The sequence below is a fragment of the Delphinapterus leucas genome, chromosome 6 (genome assembly GCF_059928025.1).
Source record: "Delphinapterus leucas isolate spDelLeu-1000000601 "Yukka" chromosome 6, BTC_Dleu_Yukka2, whole genome shotgun sequence".
Lineage (NCBI taxonomy): Eukaryota > Metazoa > Chordata > Mammalia > Artiodactyla > Monodontidae > Delphinapterus > Delphinapterus leucas.
Window position 1 is genome coordinate 36980578 of NC_143134.1, and position 20358 is coordinate 37000935.

Consider the following 20358-nt stretch of genomic DNA (forward strand, 5'->3'; position numbering starts at 1 on the left):
TACAAGGGACTTTAGAAAGCCACCTGCATACCCAGGCAGGATGCATGCTCAGAAAGCTCTAAGAAGACTTTAAGCTTTCACTTGAGTAGATCTCTAGGCTCAGAGAAAGCTTGACTAAGTGTTGAATGACTGCTCCAGCACAAAGCCAATTTGCAAAGCCTATGAGAGCTCTTGGCATTCAAGAAATCTGTGTTAAAACATTAGCTAAACATGAGCTAAGGGAACAGATTTCAGTGATGAAACACAGCAAAGAATAGTTTCTGCAAAAATAGGTGGAAAAGTCGCAAAACAAATGGAGTACTACAGTCTTCAACAATAAAAAAATAAACAGCAAACCCCGATGAAAGAGTTTATATTATAATAGTCAAATGAACAGTTTTCAACAATAAAAAAATTACAGTGATACAGAGAAACAAGGAAGCATGACCCCTTCAAAGGAACTAAATAAATTTCTAGAAACGATCCTCAAGGAAGCCCAGGAACAAAGAATTTAAAACAACTGTCTTAAATATGCTCAAAGATCTAAAGGAAAGCATGGACAAACAACTTGAGGAAATCAGGAAAATTATGTAAGAACAAATGTGAATTAATAATAACAAATTATCAAAAGAAACCAAACAAATTATAGAGATGTAAAGTACTATAACTGAAATGAAAAATTCACTAGAGATACTCAACAGCAAATTTGAGCAGGCAGAAGAAAGAATCCATTATTCTGAAGATAGGATAATTGAAATCATCAACTCTGAGGAGTAGATAAGAGAAAAATGAAGAAAAGTGAATAGAGTATAAGGGACTTGTGGAACACCATCAAGGGAACAATATGGTAGTCCCAGAAGAAGAGAGAGAAATGTACCGAAATATTATTTTAAGAAATAACAGCTTAAATTTTCCAAAATTTATTGAAATACATGAATCTACAGATTCAAGAAGGTGAACAAACTCCGTGTTGGGTAAACTCAAAGAAACTCACCCTGAGACACATTATAATGAAACTAGCAAAAGACAAAGAGAATCTTCAAATCAGCTGGAGAGAAGCGGTTCATTTCATGTCACTCTCAGCCTATCAGTAGTGATGTTATTGGTTCAGAATGCCTGAGGCACTCACCTGGGCCCATACTACTTGTGTCAAGCTCCCACAGATATATTTCCCTGACCAAATGCAGTGTTGCAGCAGGACTAACCCTTGTGATTCTTATTATGATTGCAAGATGCACCTCAGCAACAACTATCAGAGAAATTTGAAAAAGCAAGCTTTATTACTCTAACATCCTGGAGGGTACACAACACACCTGAGAGCCACACAACATGGTCACAGATTGAGAGAATGGACCTGGGGTTCTGAATTTATTGGGGTCAAGTGTGGGTTGCCTGGGGTTTCAAGATTCACTGTTTATTGGCAAATTTGAAACTTAAGACTGGGAATTTAGGCACAGGAAGGGAAAAACAAGGTCACTCAAGTGGTCAGTTATCTAGGTTACTCAGGGGTTTCTAAAAGGGGAACTTCATGGATGAATGAGGTCTGATTCCTCATCTAGTTTTTTGGATAATACCTGGGTCATATAGCTGACAATATGCTTGTTTGAAATTGATGCCTTGGCAATCAAATCTTAATGTTAGGCAATAACATTACAATAAAAAAGGCTTAATGTCAGGAACTTACTACATATAAGTGATTCTCAATGAAATTATCAGGTGATTTCTAATCAGAAATCTTGGAGGCAAGAAGCCACTGGAATTATATATTTAAAGTGCTAAAAGAAAAAAATGGTCAACCTAGAATTCTATACCCAGCAAAATGTTCATTTAATAAAGAGGGAGAAGTTAAGATATTCCCAGATAAACAAAAACTGAGGGAGTTCATTACCACCACACATGCCCTACAAGAAGTGATAAAGGAACTCCTTCAGACTGAAATGAAAAAATGACAGATAGTAACTGGAATCCATATGAAGAAATAAGAACTCCATTAAAATTAAGTATGTGTGGGCTTCCCTGGTGGCGCAGTGGTTGAGAGTCCGCCTGCCGATGCAGGGGATGCGGGTTTGTGCCCCGGTCAGGGAAGATCTCACATGCCACGGACAGGCTGGGTCTGTGAGCCATGGCTGCTGAGCCTGCGCGTCCGGAGCCTGTGCTCCACAATGGGAGAGGCCACAACAGTGAGAGGCCCGTGTACTGCAAAAAAAAAAAAGTAAGTATGTGGGCAAATATACGAGCCAGTACTGTAACTTTGGTTTCTAACCTTTTCTTTTTCAACAGGTTCTGAAAGATGAATGGATAAAAAAAAAAATTATAAGTCTTTGTTATTGTACGTACAATCTATAAAGATGTAATTTGTGACACCAGTAACATAAAGGAGAGAGTTGGAGCTGTTTGGGAGTAGCATTTTTGTATGTGATTAAAGTTAAATTGGTATCAATTCAAATTAAATTGTTAGAACTTTAGGATATTATATGTAATATACTCATGGTAACCATAATAAAAATACCTATAAAATAAGTATACACAAAATAAAATGAAAGGGAATCAAAATGGGTCACAACAAAAACACAAATGAAGGAAGTAATGGAAGAAATGAGGAACAAAAAAGCTGTAAAACATACAGAAAGCAGATAGCAAAATAGCAGAGGTAAGTCCCTGCTTATCAGTAATTACTTTCAAAAATAGATTAAACTCTTTAATCAAAGGGTAGAGATTAGCAGAATGAATTTTTAAATGATCCAACTGTATGCTGTTTGTAAAAGACTTATTTAGATCTAAAGACACAACTTTGTTGAGAGGGAAGGGATGGAAAAAGATATTCCCTGAAAATAGTAGCCAAAAGAGAATTGGGGTGGCTATACTAATATCAGACAAGATAGACTTTAGGTCAGAAACTGTTACAAGAGACAAAGAAGGGCATTATATTATTTTTTTTTAGTTGATAATTTTCTTTCAATTGCACAGCCTAAATTATTTTCCCTTATTAAAGTAATAACTGAATCCAAACAACCCAGCTTTCTAGAATTTCCATGAAAATTTCCAGATATTTCAGAGTAAATTTTAAACCTCACAGATATTGCTAACAATGATATTTTGGGATACAAAAACAATATGTCATCATTATTTTTCCTTAAAAGTTTTACTAGTTAGTGTGTTCACCATTCCACCTCCTCCCAAACACACACACCATCATCATCTCTACCATCACCAGTAACAGATATTAAAAGCATGTTATATACACAGCATTGGCCAAATTTTCCCCAAGACATAATCCATTCTCAGATTATAAAATCTCTTGTTGCATTAAAACAAAGTAGAGATTGGGGGATCCAAGATGGTGGAGGAGTAGGAGGACGTGGAGTTCATCTCTCTCCACAGATGCATCAGGAATACATCCACAGATGCAACAGTTCTCACAGAACACCAGCTGAACACCAGCAGAAGACCTGGGACACTGAAAAGGATTATAAAGATCCCTGCATAACTGGGTAGGACGAAAGAAAGAAGGGAGAAGGAGAAGAGGATGCAGGACGGGACAGGCACCCCAGAGTGGGGGAGTTGAAGCAGAGGAGAGACTCCCGCATCTGGGGAAGCCCCCCTCCAATGGAGAAATCGGTTGGGACAGAAGGGAAGCATTTAAGGCTGTTGGAGGAGGGTGAAGTGGCCAGTCTGTCACAGGACAGAGTGAGAACTACACAGATGGCCTGGGCCACAGCCCTACTGTGCCACAGACTGGGGTGTGTGTTCACTGGTGTGCAAGGTGGCTGGGAGATGGAGCGTAGGGATTGGAGAGCAGGCCTGGGGCAAGGACTGCTGTTTGCTGCAGGGAGACGAACTGAGGGGACGGGAGGGAGAAAATCTGCAACAGGAAATGCCTATGGAGGAAGACCAGACTGCCATGGAAGCAGGGCGCTACTGCTGAGTCACACACAGGGGGTGGAGCCATTATTGTAGCCTCTCTCTCCCCATATGCCAGGATCTGCTGATGGACAATAGTAAAAGCCCTCCTAGGGCTGCTCCTCACACACCTGCCACCAGGTGCAAAAAAAAAAAAGGCCTTCACTAGGGCCATATTGCTTACACCCATGGCCGCCAGCTTCCCTGCACATTTGGCACTGCTGGGTCTCGCACAATCCAAGCAGCCATACCACCTCCATGCCCTGTCCTCACCAGGGCAGACACCAGTGCTCCAGGGCAGCCCTAGGAGCAGACCCTTCGTGGCCCACACGCAGAGGTGGGAATAAAACCAAAGCTGAACCCCTTGGGCAGGGTGACCAAGGAAGAGGATTGAAAATCTTCCCATCAGCTGCACAACCTGAAGATTAAATCCCCACGATCAGCTAGGTAGACCTGCATCTATGGAATATTTGAGTAGACAATGAGAACTCCCATAAAAGAAATGGTCAAGCTCTGGCAGCTGTGGACTTTGGGAGCAAGCAGACATGGGAGTTCGACCAGATCAGAGTCTGAGTGGTCCCCATAAGGGCCCATGCCAGGTCCAGAGACCAGCCCAGAGGCAATGGAGGGCCCCTTGGGGAGGTGGAGGTGGGCTGTGGTGCACAGCGGGGGCAAGGACACTGACAGCTGAGACCCCAGGAAAACATTATTATTACTATTACTTTTATTATGTTTTGATTTGTTCTGTTGTTCTTTCTCTTTTTTTTCTGGTTCTTGTTGTTTTTTTTTAAATTTACTCTTTTGGGATTTTCTTGTTTTTTAATATATTTCTTATATTTATTTTTTATATATTTCTACTTTTACTTTGCTTTTTGGTTGTTCTGTGTTCTTTTCCCTTTTTTGTTTTTTTTTCTTCTTTTTCTTCAACGTATTTTTTATATTTCTATTTCTACTTTGTTTTGCTGTTGGTCTGTGTTTTTTCCTCTTTTTTTTTTTTTTTTTTTTTGTGGTACGTGGGCCTCTCACTGTTGTGTCCTCTCCTGTTGCGGAGCACAGGCTCCAGACGTGCAGGCTCAGCAGCCATGGCTCACGGGCCCAGCCACCCCGCGGCATGTGGGATCTTCCCGGACCAGGGCACGAACCCGTGTCCCCTGCATTGGCAGGCAGACTCTCAACCACTGTGCCACCAGGGAAGCCCCCTCTTTTTAAAAAATCATTTTTGTTGGTTAGTTTTGTTTCTTTGCTTTATTCTTCAGCTGGCACTCTGCTCTGGTTTTGTTTTTTGGCTTTCTGTCTTAGTTTTGTTTTTAATTGTCTGATTTCATTTTTGAATTCTTTTGTTTGTCTGGTTGTCCTCTTGCCTTTTGTTTTATTTTGTTCTGTTTTTGTTTCTTTTGTGTTTGTGCATGTTTCCTTGTTTCAGTTTCTGTTTGTTTGATTTTTCCTTTACTATTTGGGGTTTTGTTTGTCTTTTTTTTTTTTTCTTAATCCCCTTTATTGCCATAATGAGTGACTTGAGGGGTCTTGGTTCTCCAACTGGAAGTCAGGCCTGAGCCTCTGGGAAGGGAGCGCTGAGTCCAGGATGCTGGACCACCAGAGAATTCCTGGCCCAAGGAAATATTAATCAGCAAGAGCTCTCGAGGAGACCTCTATCTGAATACAAGGCCTGGCTCCACCAAACTGCCTGCAGCTCCCAGCGCTGGACACCTCACAACAAACAACAAACAAAACAGGAGCACAAACCCACCTAACAGCAGACAGGCTACCTAAAGTCATACTAAGGCCACAGACAACCCAAAACACCACTGACAAGGTCCTGCCCATCAGAGGGAAAAGACTCAGCTCCACCCATCAGAACACAGGCACCAGTCCCTCTCATCAGGAAGGCTACACAAGCTACTGGACCAACCTCATTACCAGGGGCAGTGAACAGAAGCAAGAGGAACTACAACCCTGCAGCTTGGGGAAAGGAGACTACAAACACAGTAAATAAGAAAAAGTGAGAAGACAGAGAAATATCTTGCAGACAAAGGAGCAAGATAAAAACCCATAAGACCAAATAAATGAAGAGGAAAGAGGCAAACTACCTGAGAAAGAATTCAGAGTAATGATAGTAAAGGTGATCCAAAATCTCAGAAATAGAATGGAGGCACAGATGGAGAAGATACAAGAAATGTTTAACAGGGATCTAGAAGAACTAAAGAACAGACAATCAGTGATGAACAACACAATAACTGAAATGGAAAATACACTAAAAGGAATCAATAGCAGAATAACTGAGGCAGAAGAACAGATAAGTGAGCTGGAAAATAGAGTGGTGGAAATAACTGCAGCAGAGCAAAATAAAGAAAAAAGAATGAAAAGAAATGAGGACATTCTCAGAGAGCTCTGGGACAACATTAAGTGCACCAACATTCGAATTACAAGGGTTCCAGAAGAAAAAGAGGAAAAGAGAGGGTCTGAGAAAATATTTGAAGAGATTGTGGTTGAAAACTTCCCTAACATGGGAAAGGAAATAGTCAATTAAGTCCAGGAAACACAGAGAATCCCATACAGGATAAACTCAAGACACTGAGACACCTATTAACATACTAACGCCAAGACACATATTAATCAAACTAACCAAAATTAAACACAAAGAAAAATATTAAAAGCAACAAAGGAAAAGCAATAAATAAAATACAAAGGAATCCCCATAAGGTTAACAGCTGATCTTTCAGCTGAAACTCTGTAGGCCAGAAGGTAGTGGCAGGATATATTTAAAGTGATGAAAGGGCAAAACCTGCAACCAAGATTACACTACCCAGCAAGGATCGCATTCAGATTTGACAGAGAAATCAAAAGCTTTACAGACAAGCAAAAGTTAATAGAATTCAGCACCACGAAACCAGCTTTACAACAAATGCTAAAGGAGCTTCTCTAGGCAGGAAACACAAGAGAAGGAAAAAACCTACAAAAACAAACCCAAAACAATTAAGAAAATGGTAATAGGAACATGCATGTCAATGATCACCTTAAATGTAAATGAATTAAATACTCCAACCAAAAGACACAGACTGGCTGAATGGATACAAAAACAAAACCCATATATATGCTGTCTACAAGAGACCCACTTGAGACCTAAATAGACATTTCTCCAAAGAAGACATGCAGATGGCCAACAAACACATGAAAAATGCTCAACATCACTAATCATTAGAGAAATGCAAATCACAACCACAATGAAGTATCACCTTACACTGGTCAGAATGGCTATCATCAAAAAAATCTACCATCAATGAATGCTGGAGAGTGTGTGTAAAAAAAGGAACCCCCCTGCACTGTTGGTGGGAATGTACATTGATATAGCCAGTATGGAGAACAGTGTGGAGGTTACTTTAAAAACTAAAAATAGAACTACCATATGACCCAGCAATCCCACTACTGGGTATATATACCCTGAGAAAACCATAATTCAAAAAGATACATGCACCCCATTGTTCATCGCAGCACTGTTTACAATAGCCAGGACATGGAAGCAACCAAAATGACCATCCACAGATGAATGGATAAACAAGATGTGGTACATATATGCAATGGAATATTACTCAGCCATAAAAAGGAATGAAATTGAGTCATCTGTAGTGATGTGGGTGGAGCTAGAGTCTGTCATACAGAGTGAGGTAAGTCAGAAAGAGTAAAACAAATACTGTATGTTAACACATATATATGGAATCTAGAAAAACAGTACTGATGAACCTAGAGCAGGGTAGGAACAGAGACACAGACGTAGAGAACAGAATTGTGGACATGAGGGGAAGGGGAGGGTGGGACGAATTGAGAGAGTAGTATTAACATATGTACACTACCATGTGTAAAATAGATAGCTTGTGGGAAGCTGCGGTATAGAACAGGGAGATCAGCTTGTTACTCTGTGATGACCTAGAGGGGTGGGATGGGGAGGGTGGGAGGGAGGCTTATGAGGGAGGGGTTATAGGTATACATATAGCTGATTCACTTTGTTGTACAGCAGAAACGAATTCAACATTGTAAAGCAATTATAATCCAATAAAGTTATTAAAAAATAAATGTTAAAAGCATAATGGAGAAGAAAATGAAAAAGATTATATATATGTATAACTGAATCACTTTGCTGTACATCAGAAATTAACAACATTGTAAATTAACTATACTTAAATAAAATTATTTTTTAAAGTAAAAAAAGTAGAATATGACACAAAGTAGAATTAAGTAGCATTTGCTTGTATTGTGAACATTTGGAACAAACATGCTGGGTTTCTGGGAGGCACTTGCTTGTAGGAAACAACTAAGTCATTGTCTGGGAATAATTAAAAGACACATTAACGAGTTTATTGATATGGATAGGACAGATCCAATTGAGGTGATGGATTGTTTGCCATTATATTGTTGTATCCTCTTTAGCAGAAGAAGGAGAGATTACATAGAAATGTATCCATCTTGTGAAATTCTCCTTATAACAAGGAAAAGTGTGGTTTACCCTGTATCAGGTCCTTTGTGTGATAAAGTTTATTCCACAAGAAGGAATGTATCTAGTCTTACCAAGAGAAGGCAAGAAGGACATTATATTATTTATCAAAGGGTCAACTCACCAAAAAGATATAACAATTTTGTAAACAAATAACTGAACATCAGACCCCAAAATATCAATATATGAAGCAAACATTGACCCTAATCTCTGGTAGAAAACCCCAGAGATTACTGACATGTGCATGTCTGCACGTGCACACAGACACACACACATGCACACACAGCTAATTCAGGGAAGTTGCTAATAAACCAAGACAGTTGCAGGATCCAAATTAAGACACAAAAATCAGTTGCTTTTCTGTACACTAGAACAATGAATGATCCAAAAGGAAATTAAGGAAACAATTCCATTTACATAGCATCAGAAAATAAGTAGATAAAACACTGAGGAATAAATTTAACCAAGAAGGGAAAGATTTGTGCACTGAAAACTACAAAGCATTGCTGAAAGGAATTAAAGAAGACAAAAATAAATGGAAAGACATCTTATGTTAATGGACTGGAAGACCCAATATTATTAAGATGACAGTACTACTCAAAGTGAAATACAGGTTCAATACAAACTCTATCAAAATCCCAGCAACATTTTTTGCAGAAATGGAAAGACTAATCCTAAAGTTAGTTTGGAATCTCATAGGACTCCAAATAGCCAAAACAATCTTAAAAAAAAAAAAATTGGAGGACTCACACCTGATTTCAAAACTTACTACAAAGATAATAGTAATCTAAACACTGTGGTACTGACATAAGGACACATAGAGAACAGGATTGAGAGCCTAGAAATAAGTCCTCATTTATGTGGCCAATCTGTTTTTGACAAGGGAGCAAAAATCATTCAGTGGTGGAAAGGCAAGTCAACAAATGGTACTGGGAAACTGTATATCTACATGCAAAAGAATGAAGCTGGACCCTTATGCCACACACAAAAATAAACTCAAAATAGATTGAAGACCTACATGTAAGATCTAAAACTCTTGGAAGACAACACAGGGAAAAATCTTCATGACATTGGGTTTGGCAACTGGATATGACAGCAAAAACACAGATGGTAAAAGGAAAAATATTAGGTAAATTGGACTTAATCAAAATTTAAAACTTTTGTGCGTAATAGGACACTATCGACAGAGTGAAAAGGCAACTCACAGAATGGAGAAAATATTTGCAAATCACGTATCTAATAAGGGATTCATATCCAGATTATATAGAGAACTTCTAAAGCTCAACAACAACAACGTAACCTGATTATAATATGAAAAAAGGACTTGAATAGTTATTTTCCAAAGAAGATGAACAAATAGAAAATAAGCACATAAGCTGGCAAGCACCATTGTGGAATCCTCCCTCTAGCTTATTAGCTGTGGAACCCAGCCCTACCCTGGCCCAACAGCCTGTAGATACCATTGCTGGGAAACCTCAGTGGTTTGAGGCAACTTGACTGGGCAAGGACGTGGACTCACACATTAGCAGACAGGCTGCCTTAAGAACCACTGAAGCCATGGCCCCCTCTGGACATGACCCTGCCGACCAAATGGCCCAGAACCCAACGCCACTGACCAGTGGCCAGGTACCAGCCCTAAAATCCCCTGGGCCCCAGCTCTGCCTTCCAGGGCCTGCTTTAGCCTCTGGACCAGCCTCGCCTACCACAGGGCAGATACCAGATGCAAGAAAACCAGAATCCTGCAGCCTGTGAACCCAGCCTGCCCGTCAGCAGGCCAGACCCTGCCCTGACCCAGCTGGGCCCTGTCCTGCCAACTAGCAAGCCAACACAAGCTTTGGGACACCCAGAACCCTTACCCAACTGTGTCAGGAACCACTGCCCCCTCCACCACCAGTAATCTGGCATCAGCTCTGGGACTCCTGGGCCCTGCAACCAGACTCCAGGACCTGGCTTTGCCCACCAGTAGGCTGGCACTAACCCCAGGACCTGGCTTCACCAAGCAGTGGGTGAGCAACAGCCCCAGAGCCTTCTGGACCCTGACACCACCCACCAGTGAGCCACACTAGCCCTGAGGTCCCCTGGGGTTCTGCAGTCAGCCACCTCATGACCCAGTCCTGCAACCTGCAGCTGGCAGGCTTTTCACAAGGCAGGGCCTGGCAACCAACCAGACTGGGTGCAAACCAAGCCTAGCAGACCACCCAGATAGCCCACCATGATAGAAAGACCCACACAGCCCTCATAAGGGGAACCCCTAGAGGATATAGCTTGGGTGACAATAGAGGAGTCTGCTGTTGGGACCCATAAGACATCTCCTACAAAAGGCCACTTCTCCAATGTCAGAAAACGTAACCAATCTACCAGATAGATTAAAATATAAACAGTAACTTAGGCAAAATGAGTCAACATAGGAATATATTCTAGACGAAGGAACAAGATAAAACCCTAGAAGAACTAAGTGAAGTGAAGGTAGGCAATCTACCCAAGAAAGAATTCAGAGTCGTGATTGTAAAGATGATCAAATAACTTGAGAGAAAATGAAGTTAGAAATTTTTAACAAAAAATTAGAAAATATGAAGAACAACGAAACAGAGATGAAGAATAAAATAACTGAAAAGAAAAATACACTAGAAGGAATCAACAGTACACTAAATGATACAGAGGAGTGGATCAGTGATCTGATAGATAAAGAAGTGGAAATCACTGATGCTGAACAGAAAAAAACATAATTCAAAAAGATACATGCACCCCAGGGTTTATTGCAGCACTGTTTACAGTAGCCAAGACATGGAAGCAACCTACATGTCCATTGACAGACGATTGGATAAGGAAGATGTGGTACATATATACAATGGAATATTGCTCAGCCATAAAATAAAATGAAATCATGCCATTTGCAGCAACATGGATGGACCTAGGGATTATCATACTAAGTGAAGTAAGTCAGACAAATATTATATGATATCACTTATTGGTGGATTCTAAAAAGATGATACAAATGAACTTATTTACAAAATAGAAACAGACTCACAGACTTCAATAAAAAACTTATGGTTACCAAATGGGAAAGATGGAGGTGGAGGGGTAAATTAGGAGTTTGGGATTCACATATACATACTACCATATACGCACTACTACTATAAAATAGATAATCAACAAGGACCCGCTGTATGGAACAGGGAACTCTACTCAATATTTGGTAATATCCTTTATGGGAAAAGAATTGAAAAAAATGGCTATATGTATATATATAACTGAATCACTTTGCTGTACACCTGAAACTAACACAACGTTGTAAATCAACTATACTCCAATATAAAATTTAAATTTAAAAAGTAACTGCATTTATCTCCCTCACCTATAGAGTGAGTGTAATATATCCCCACCTCATTGGGTTCTGTGGAAGTTAAACTTGCAAGATGCCATAAATAATTTCAAACTTTCCCAATGGTTGGTAAATACAAAGTGCTCACCACAAACCCTGACAAACAGTAAATGCTTTAACAGGGAGCATCATCCTTCAATGAACCTGATATACACAGACGACATCAAAGCCTGCAGGGAGAGGCTGCATCCACAAAATCAAAAGACCTCCCTTCAAGGAGATGCATGATGCATAAACCTGCAGATTAGATTAATGCTCACCAAAGAGGAATGGATTCAACCCATATCCTGTCTTTGGTATACATTTGCAAACAGCCTTCTCCATCTTAAGGATTTCTTCAGAAGTATGTGTTTCGTGGTGAGATTTGCATCCCGGTTTCCCTCTGCCTCAATTGATAGTACCTTTTACTGGGAAATACTGTAATTTTGATGTCTTTCCTTATCCTGCTTCTTATTCATCTTCCAGATTTAGCTGGTCAAGAGCTCTAATCCCCAGATCATCCTGGTCCATGACAGTGTGGAATCTGGAGCAGTTATCATTAAAAATGTTTTAAAAATATTTTTCTCTATCATCTCCATGCTAAGAGTAGGCTTAAGTAATATTTTTAATTTGTTCTGGAGAATTTGTAATAAGGTGAATGCTAAAAACGATTCTGGGCAAATTGAGTCTGGCTTAAAATGTGTGACTAGGATTCCACTGATGGATTCTCCCTACATGGTAAGGATGGGACCCAGCAGGGAGGTGATGAGAAGTAATTAATCTGACTCCTCCTAGGGGAAAAGAAAAGTTACCTTGGGGGATGCCTTTGACAGGGCACACTTGTAACATTCAGGAAGATACAATCACGGGTTTATGCTCTCGGAGTAACTAACCGTTCCCTGGAAGGAGTGGATGTGTACTTAGGTGTCTCCTGGGGCTGTCAGAGTATTATTTTATAGGAAAGTCGGTGATTAGTTATCATGGTCTCAGTGAATCATTGAAGCACCGCTTGCAGGCCAGTTGATTGAAAGCCCATGTCCAATGCAATTACCAACTTGTCCATCAGATCTCCCAAAATAGAACACGGAGCCCTGCATGGGGCTAGTTAAACTATTTATACTGGCATTAATTGTGATTCCCAACATTGACAACATGCATCCAAAGAGAAATTTATTTTAATATCTCCTCAAGAATTCCATGATGGCATTAACTTAAAAAATATATACTTTTAGTATTTGCTTCCATATCTTGGCTATTGTAAATAATGCTGCTATGAACATTGGGGTGCATGTATATTTTCAAATTGAGGTATCATAAAATACAAACGAAAATTAAGTACCTGCTTTATGTTTAAAATACGTTCAGTCAAAATGTGCAACAGAGGCACCTAATAACAAAACTTTAAAGCAGTTCTGTGTTTAATTGGAAAACTTATACACAGATAAATTATGACATGAATTAAATCATTTCTATATGCATAAACAAAGTGTAAGATGAGAAAGTTTAAAAATATGAAACACACACATAGTTGCAATGAATTGAATTTGGAGAATTTTAACTAATTTTTCAAGTCAGACTAAAATAGTAAGTATACCATCCATTGATTCTACAAATGTGTATATCAATGTGGTAATATACAGTACCAGGAAAAAAAGGACATAAGAATTGAATCTATGCACACACACACACAAGCTAGAGGTTACAACATTTTATCCACAGTTGCTCTTTATTTGGACTTTTTTTCACTATAACACATAGTGTTAGAATTACAGAGCTATTCTTCTCAAATTTCAAATCTCCTAGAGAATTACACAAAATCAGGACCTTCTTTGTATCAGAGTTTCCATCACTTAATGGTTTTAATCCATGTAGATCCTCCCTTTTAATCTGAACTTATTTCATGGACCTGAGTTAATAACTGTTGATTTATGACATACTCTCATTATTGGCTCATGAATTACTTCCTCTTTTTTTCCCTTCCTCTCTCCTTCCCTCCCTCCCTTCCTTTTTTCCATCCCCCTTCCTTCTCTCTCCCATTCTTTGCCCATCCTTTCCTTACCCCTCTTATTTCTTCCACCTGTCACCCAACACACAAAAAATATAACCTTGATAATAACTTAAAATACTTGTGATGCCTTCTTCATTCCAATCTCCTGCCTTCACTGCCTCAAATTGTTACCTTAAATCTGTACCTATTATTTTATTGCCTTAAGGTTGATAGGATATATATATATATTCTTTAAGAGAATATCATAAGGTTTAAATAAAAGTGTATTATACTCTTGGTAAAAAAAATGAAAATTAAATTGGGTGAAACCTGTAACTTTAGGCAACATTTTACCTCTTATCATGGAAATGAGAATCTCCATGCTGTATTTTTGCTGTATACTGGACAGAGAGAATCTCCAAGGGTGGCATGTGAACACATTTGTGATTTATATCTTTGTAGAAAAGAGAACTAAAGTGAGCATCACAAATGCAGCCAGAGTCCAGAGTCCAGTAATGACAGCCATGGACACCCAAACCTGAATGCTTTAGCCTGAGGGATATCAACACAATTTAGTGCACTAACTAATCCTAATCCTTTCCCCAACATCCATCTAGTTGTAAGAGCTCCACCTAAATGGTCAAGGGCACTTGTTTCACTCTCCTCATTCACAGAGATGTGAAAATATGAGGCACTTACCAAATGTCATTCTTCTGCTATCAGTCACAAACACAGGAGCATTTGAGAGCAGGAGGCTGGAGGGGAGTGATAAGGGTGTCTGCCAGTTATGGGGAAGGAACTCTGGAAAAAAAACATCTCCAAGACAGCTGTGATTATCACCTCAGTTGCAGTCTCAAAGGGTGTACCCTCCTGACAGGTTCACAACAATTACAGCCATTTCAATAACTCTCAAGTTCTTTTTCTGAATTATCTGGAGTAACCTTAAAGACAAAATGCTACCATCTATTCAGTGTCTTGTGGGATCAGTCTCTTAACCATTAAGCTCTATTGGCTCCAAATGGGACCTGGGAGATTATTTTTTCCCAACACAACATTTACAGATGGAGTTTCTAATTGAAACTTAGAAATATTAAGTAAAGTTTGTGCAGCCTTTTCTGCCAAACCTGGAGTTGTTAAAAGTCTTCTAGTCTCCCACTGTAATATTCTTAAAGTGCTTTATACTCATTGATCCCAAAAGTTGATTTCTAGAAAAACATTCCAAGAAGTGATCATGAGCACAAATAATTACTTTAAATATTTTTTACTATAACACTAATTTTGACAAAAATAATAGAAAACACATGAAATAAGGACATGTTCTAATGAATTATAATGGTATATATAGTGCTGTTATTTTGTTGTTATTGTTGATGATGGTGATGATATATTAGCTAACATCTTGTTCAGAGCCAGCGACAGTTTTAAGCACTTTATCTATACTAGTATATCAATTCTCATAGGTATAATTATAATCCCCCTTTCAAGATAAAAAACAGTTAAACTCAAATGATTAAGATTAACCCTTGGGGGCTTCCCTGGTGGCGCAGTGGTTGAGAGTCCGCCTGCCGATGCAGGGGATGCGGGTTCGTGCCCCGGTCCGAGAAGATCCCACATGCCGCGGAGTGGCTGGGCCCGTGAGCCATGGCCGCTGAGCCTGCGTGTCCGGAGCCTGTGCTCCGCAACGGGAGAGGCCACAACGTGAGATACCGCAAAAAAAAAAAAAAAAAAAAAGATTAACCCTTAAAGTCACACAGTGTATGAATGATGGAGTCTAGATATGAACCTAGTCAGTTTGACTATTGTTTAATAAATAATCTATTATGAAAAATTTCAAAACCCACAAATGTAGAAAGAATAGTATAAAGAACTTTGATATACGCATAACCTAGTTTCAATAATAATCAATTCTTTCAATGCTATTTCATTTATATCTTCAACTATTCATTTTCATTTTTATTTTTATGGTAATATTTTGAAGCAAATACCAGTCATTATGTTATTTCACCCATAAACACTGCTGTAAACTTAAAAAAGGAATTTTTTACATAATAACCATGTCATTTTCACACTTAATGAAGTTAATCATAATTTCTTAATGTCATCTATAGCCAATCCATACTCAAATTTCTCTGATTGTTTAAAGATCTCTTTATATAGGTGGTTTGCTTGATTCTGGGTCCAGAGTTGTAAAGAATGGAGTCATGGAAGATTTGAAAGCAAAGACCAGTCAAAGCTATGACTTAAGAATGGGTAGCAAATATGATAAATTGAAGCTATTGACCATTACATTACTCTTCATTTCTTTGTATGTATTCAAATTTCTAATTATTCCTTTCCTTTTGCCTAAAGAGCTTCCTTTATTGTTTCTTGTAGAGCAGGTCTGTTAGCAATTGGGGTTTCTCTGTTTGGAAAAGTCTATATTTAACTTTTATTTTTTAATGCTTTTTTCTGTTTAATTTTGAAATACAAGCAGTCCTCATTTTACATGATTCCAATATGCATGTGTTTCGTTCACCAAGATTTAGGTAAATAATACCAGTCCCCCAACAACACAGTCTGAATTTCACCTATCATGGTATTTTGACTGGGAATGGTTGCATGAGGTACCAACTTAGCTGCTGGATCATCAGTCCACAAATCACCACATAAGTAACAGATAGATATCTTGATCTGTGACCTATTGCCACTTTTTTCAAAGTCTGACAGTGATTTGTCACAACAGATTTATCATTCACTCACAGACAGTGAAGTGTATGGTTGTGTTACCTACTTTCCCAGTGATAATCCCACAGGACAGTTTATAAAAATAGAGAAATGACCAACAAATATGAAAGTGTAGCAACAGAAATGCAAAGTAAGTATGCTGGAACTGAAATCTGAATCCAGTGTAAGTGAAATTATAGAAGAACTAGCTGCCAGTGGGAATATTGGCACTGCCATTGTTCTAGACATGCAGCCGGAGGAACTTAGTGAAGGAGAACTTATCAACATAAAAGAGGGAAATGACTTCGACAAAAAGGATGTGAAGATATCCTACAGGTAGTGATGTCAGCAAAAACTTCTTGTTAAAGGTAATCTGGGAGATATTTCAGGACATTGAAAGTGCAAAGGGCAATATGTTGGAAGTTGATCCATATGACAATTTGCCAAGGATAGAAAAGGTATTCACTTTGAGTCCTAAGTTATATAACAAAAGGAAAGCAAGCACTGTTGGAACTACTCTTGATAAGATTTTTACAAGTTAATGGAACACTTTAAGTCTCCATGTTTCTAATGTTTTAAATTACCATGAGCTATGTAAATATTGATTTTACTGTTTTCACTTTCCCTATGCATGTATAACTGATAGGAAGAGTTTCAGTGTTTTGTCAAGAAATTTTAAAGATCACAGAACAATTGTAATTTTTCCCATTGATTATTAAGATTGCTTTGCACAGATTCAACTTGCACAATAATTTTTATGATTCTGCACTTCTTTGCAAAGCAAGAACTTCCTGTAATTACAGACTCAAAAGAAGTTACAAAAATTGTACAGAAGGCCTTGTGAACCCATCACCCAGCTTCCCTCAATGGTAACATCTTATGTAACATTATATTATCAAACCTCAAAACTGACATTGGCCAACACAATTAACTAGACTACAGACCTCACAAGTTTTTTTCATACACTAATTTTTAAACGTTTTGTGTATAGTCCTGTGATGTTTTTATCACAAGTACAAATTCATATGATTGATATGACCACCATCACAATCAAGATGCAGAGCTGTTATCACTAAAGAACTCTTGCTTCCTACTATAGTCTCTCCTTTGCTGGCCACTAGTAACCCCCTTGCAACTATCTATCTCTTCTTAATCTGTGTAATTTTGTCATTTGGAGAATATTGTATAAAGTAGTCATACAGTAACTCTTTGAGATTGGCTTGCTTTGTTTCTCAGCATAATGCACTTAAGATACAAGTGTTATCAATAGTTTGTTATTTTTGTGGGCTAGTAGTATTTCCATTGTATGAATGTGCCAGTTTGTTTAACCATTCACCCATTGAGGGACGCTGGGGATTTGTGCAGTATTTTGATGCAAAGATATGTGTGTAAAATGTGTGTGTGTGCATGTGTGTCTGTATGAAAAGAGTTAGTTATTATTTTTTTAAATAAATTTATTTATTTTTGGCTGCCTTTGGTCTGCATTGCTGTGCACAGGCTTTCTCTAGTTGTGGCGAGCGGGGACAACTCTTCGTTGCTGTGCGCAGGCTTCTCGTTGCAGTGGCTTCTCTTGTTGCGGCGCATGGGCTCTAGGAGCGCGGGCTTCAGTAATTGTGGCACGTGGGCTCAGTAGTTGTGTCTCACAGGCTCTATAGCGTGGGCTCAGTAGTTGTGGCGCACGGGCTTATTTGCTCCGTGGCATGTGGGATCTTCCCAGACCAGGGCTCGAACCTGTGTCCCTTGCATTGACAGGCGGATTCTTAACCACTTGCCACCAGGGAAGTCCGGACATAAGTTCTTTAGTTCTCAGAACTTTGGTTATGCTGTGCTTTGCCATAATTTTTTTTCCTTTGATCCTCTTTGAGGATCACTAGCTTCGGTAATCTGTTAGGTTTATGCTCTTTGCCAAATTTGGGAAATTGGTGTTTTGCCTTGTTGCTACCAGATGTGAGTGGCAATTCCCCTTTGAGCCCTTCTGAACCCATTAAGCCCTCACTGGGGGAAGGGAAGTGGAGTGCCAACTAGCACCTCCTCATACTGCCTCATTCCACTTTGCTGCTGTGGAGTGGAATCGAGGTTCAACTTCCTGCTGGACCCAGCTGGTCTCAAGGGAGGTAGGAAAGTAGAGGGCTAACTCATACCTCCTCCTTGTCACTTACATGGGAGAGGATGTTTAGCTCCCCACTGGCCCCAGTGACCATACTTCAATAGAGATATTTGAGGGCCAACAAGGACAACCTAGTTTTACCTTGCTGCTATGTGGGGTAGGGGGGAGGGTTGGAACTTAAGCTCCTTGCTTGGCCTCATTCACACCAGCTGCAAGAAAGTAGATAACCCTAGTTGCTGCTGGGCGGGGGTGGAAGTGCAACTCCCATTTGGCCTCACTAACACCACATGGGGGAGTTTTTCTGTTCATATTTGATTGGAGTAGGGTAAGTATTCTGTTCTGTTAGATCACCCTTTTCACAGGTCTTTAGCTAGAGGAAGAAGGCTTTTTTTGAAAAAGGCTTCTATTGCAGACTTCTTCGGCTCCCCATCTAGTATATATGAGAGGCAAAAAGAAAACCCAGGGTACCCACCACTGCATCATGTCTCAAGTCCCTAGCCTGTCCTCCTCCTTTCTACCATTCAGAATCTTCTTTTATTTATTTGTTGTATTATGTCCAGGGCACGTAGTTCTAAGAGGGATGACTGGGAGGAATGGGGCTGCTCCATCTTGGCCAGAGCTGAAAGTCCTTTTGTCCTTTACAATTTGAGTTGCTTTCCTTCTTACTGCATTGTGGGAGTTCTTTTTATATCCTGGATTCAAATTCTTTATCAGATATGGGATTTGCAAATATTTTCTCCTAGTCTGTGGCTTGTTAATTGTTTTCTTACTGATGTTTTTGAAGGGCACACACTTTTAAGTTTGATAAAGTTCAATTTATCAATTTTTGTTTTATAAATTATGTATTTGGTATGATATCAATGAATTCTTGGCCTAGCCCAAGGTCATGAAAAATTTCCCCTATGTTTTCTTCTAAAAAAGCTTGTAGGTTTAGCTTCTATATTTAGGTCTATGATCCATTTTGTATTGCTTTTTGGTTATGATATAAGGGTTTTTGTTTGGTTGGTTTGGGGTTTTTTGGGGTGCAGGGGAGATGCAAGAAGGTTGCATGTGGATAGTCCATTGTCCCTGCACCAATTTCTGAAAATACTATATTTACCCCATTGAACGGTCTTGGCACCTTAGTCAACAATTATTTGACCATAAATGAAAAGTTTATTTGTATTCCATTGATCTACATGCCTATCCTTGTGCCAATACAGCATGATAGTGATGACTATGGCTTCATAGTAAGTTTGGAAATTGGAGAGGTAAGTTACTCAACTTTGTTCTTTTATAAAATTATCCTGTCTATTCTAAGTTCTTTGTGTTTCATCTATAGTTTAAGATTAGCTTGTCAATTTTTACCCCCCAAAAAAAATCCTACTGTTATTTTGATAGAGATTGCTTTGCATTTATAGATCAACTTGGCAAAATTTCTATCTTGACAATATTGAGATTCCAATTCATGCACATGAAATGTCTCTATATTTATTTAGTTTTGCTTTAACTTCTCTTAGCAGTTTTTTGTATTTTTAAGTGTACAAGTCTTACACTATTGGTTAAATTTATTCCTAAATATTTTTTAGATACTATTATTAATGGAATTATTTTCTTAGTCCATTTTCTGATTTTTCTTTGCCAGTGTGTTGAAATGTAGTTGATTTTGGATATTGATCCTACATCCTGTGACCTCTGTAAACTTGTTTATTAGGTCTAGTGTGTGTGTGTGTGTGTGTGTGTGTTCCTTGAGATATACTACATATAAGATTATGTCCATCTGTGAATACAGATAGTTGCACTGCTTCCTTACCAATAAGGATGCCTTCAGTTTCTTTTTACTGACTTGTGTACTG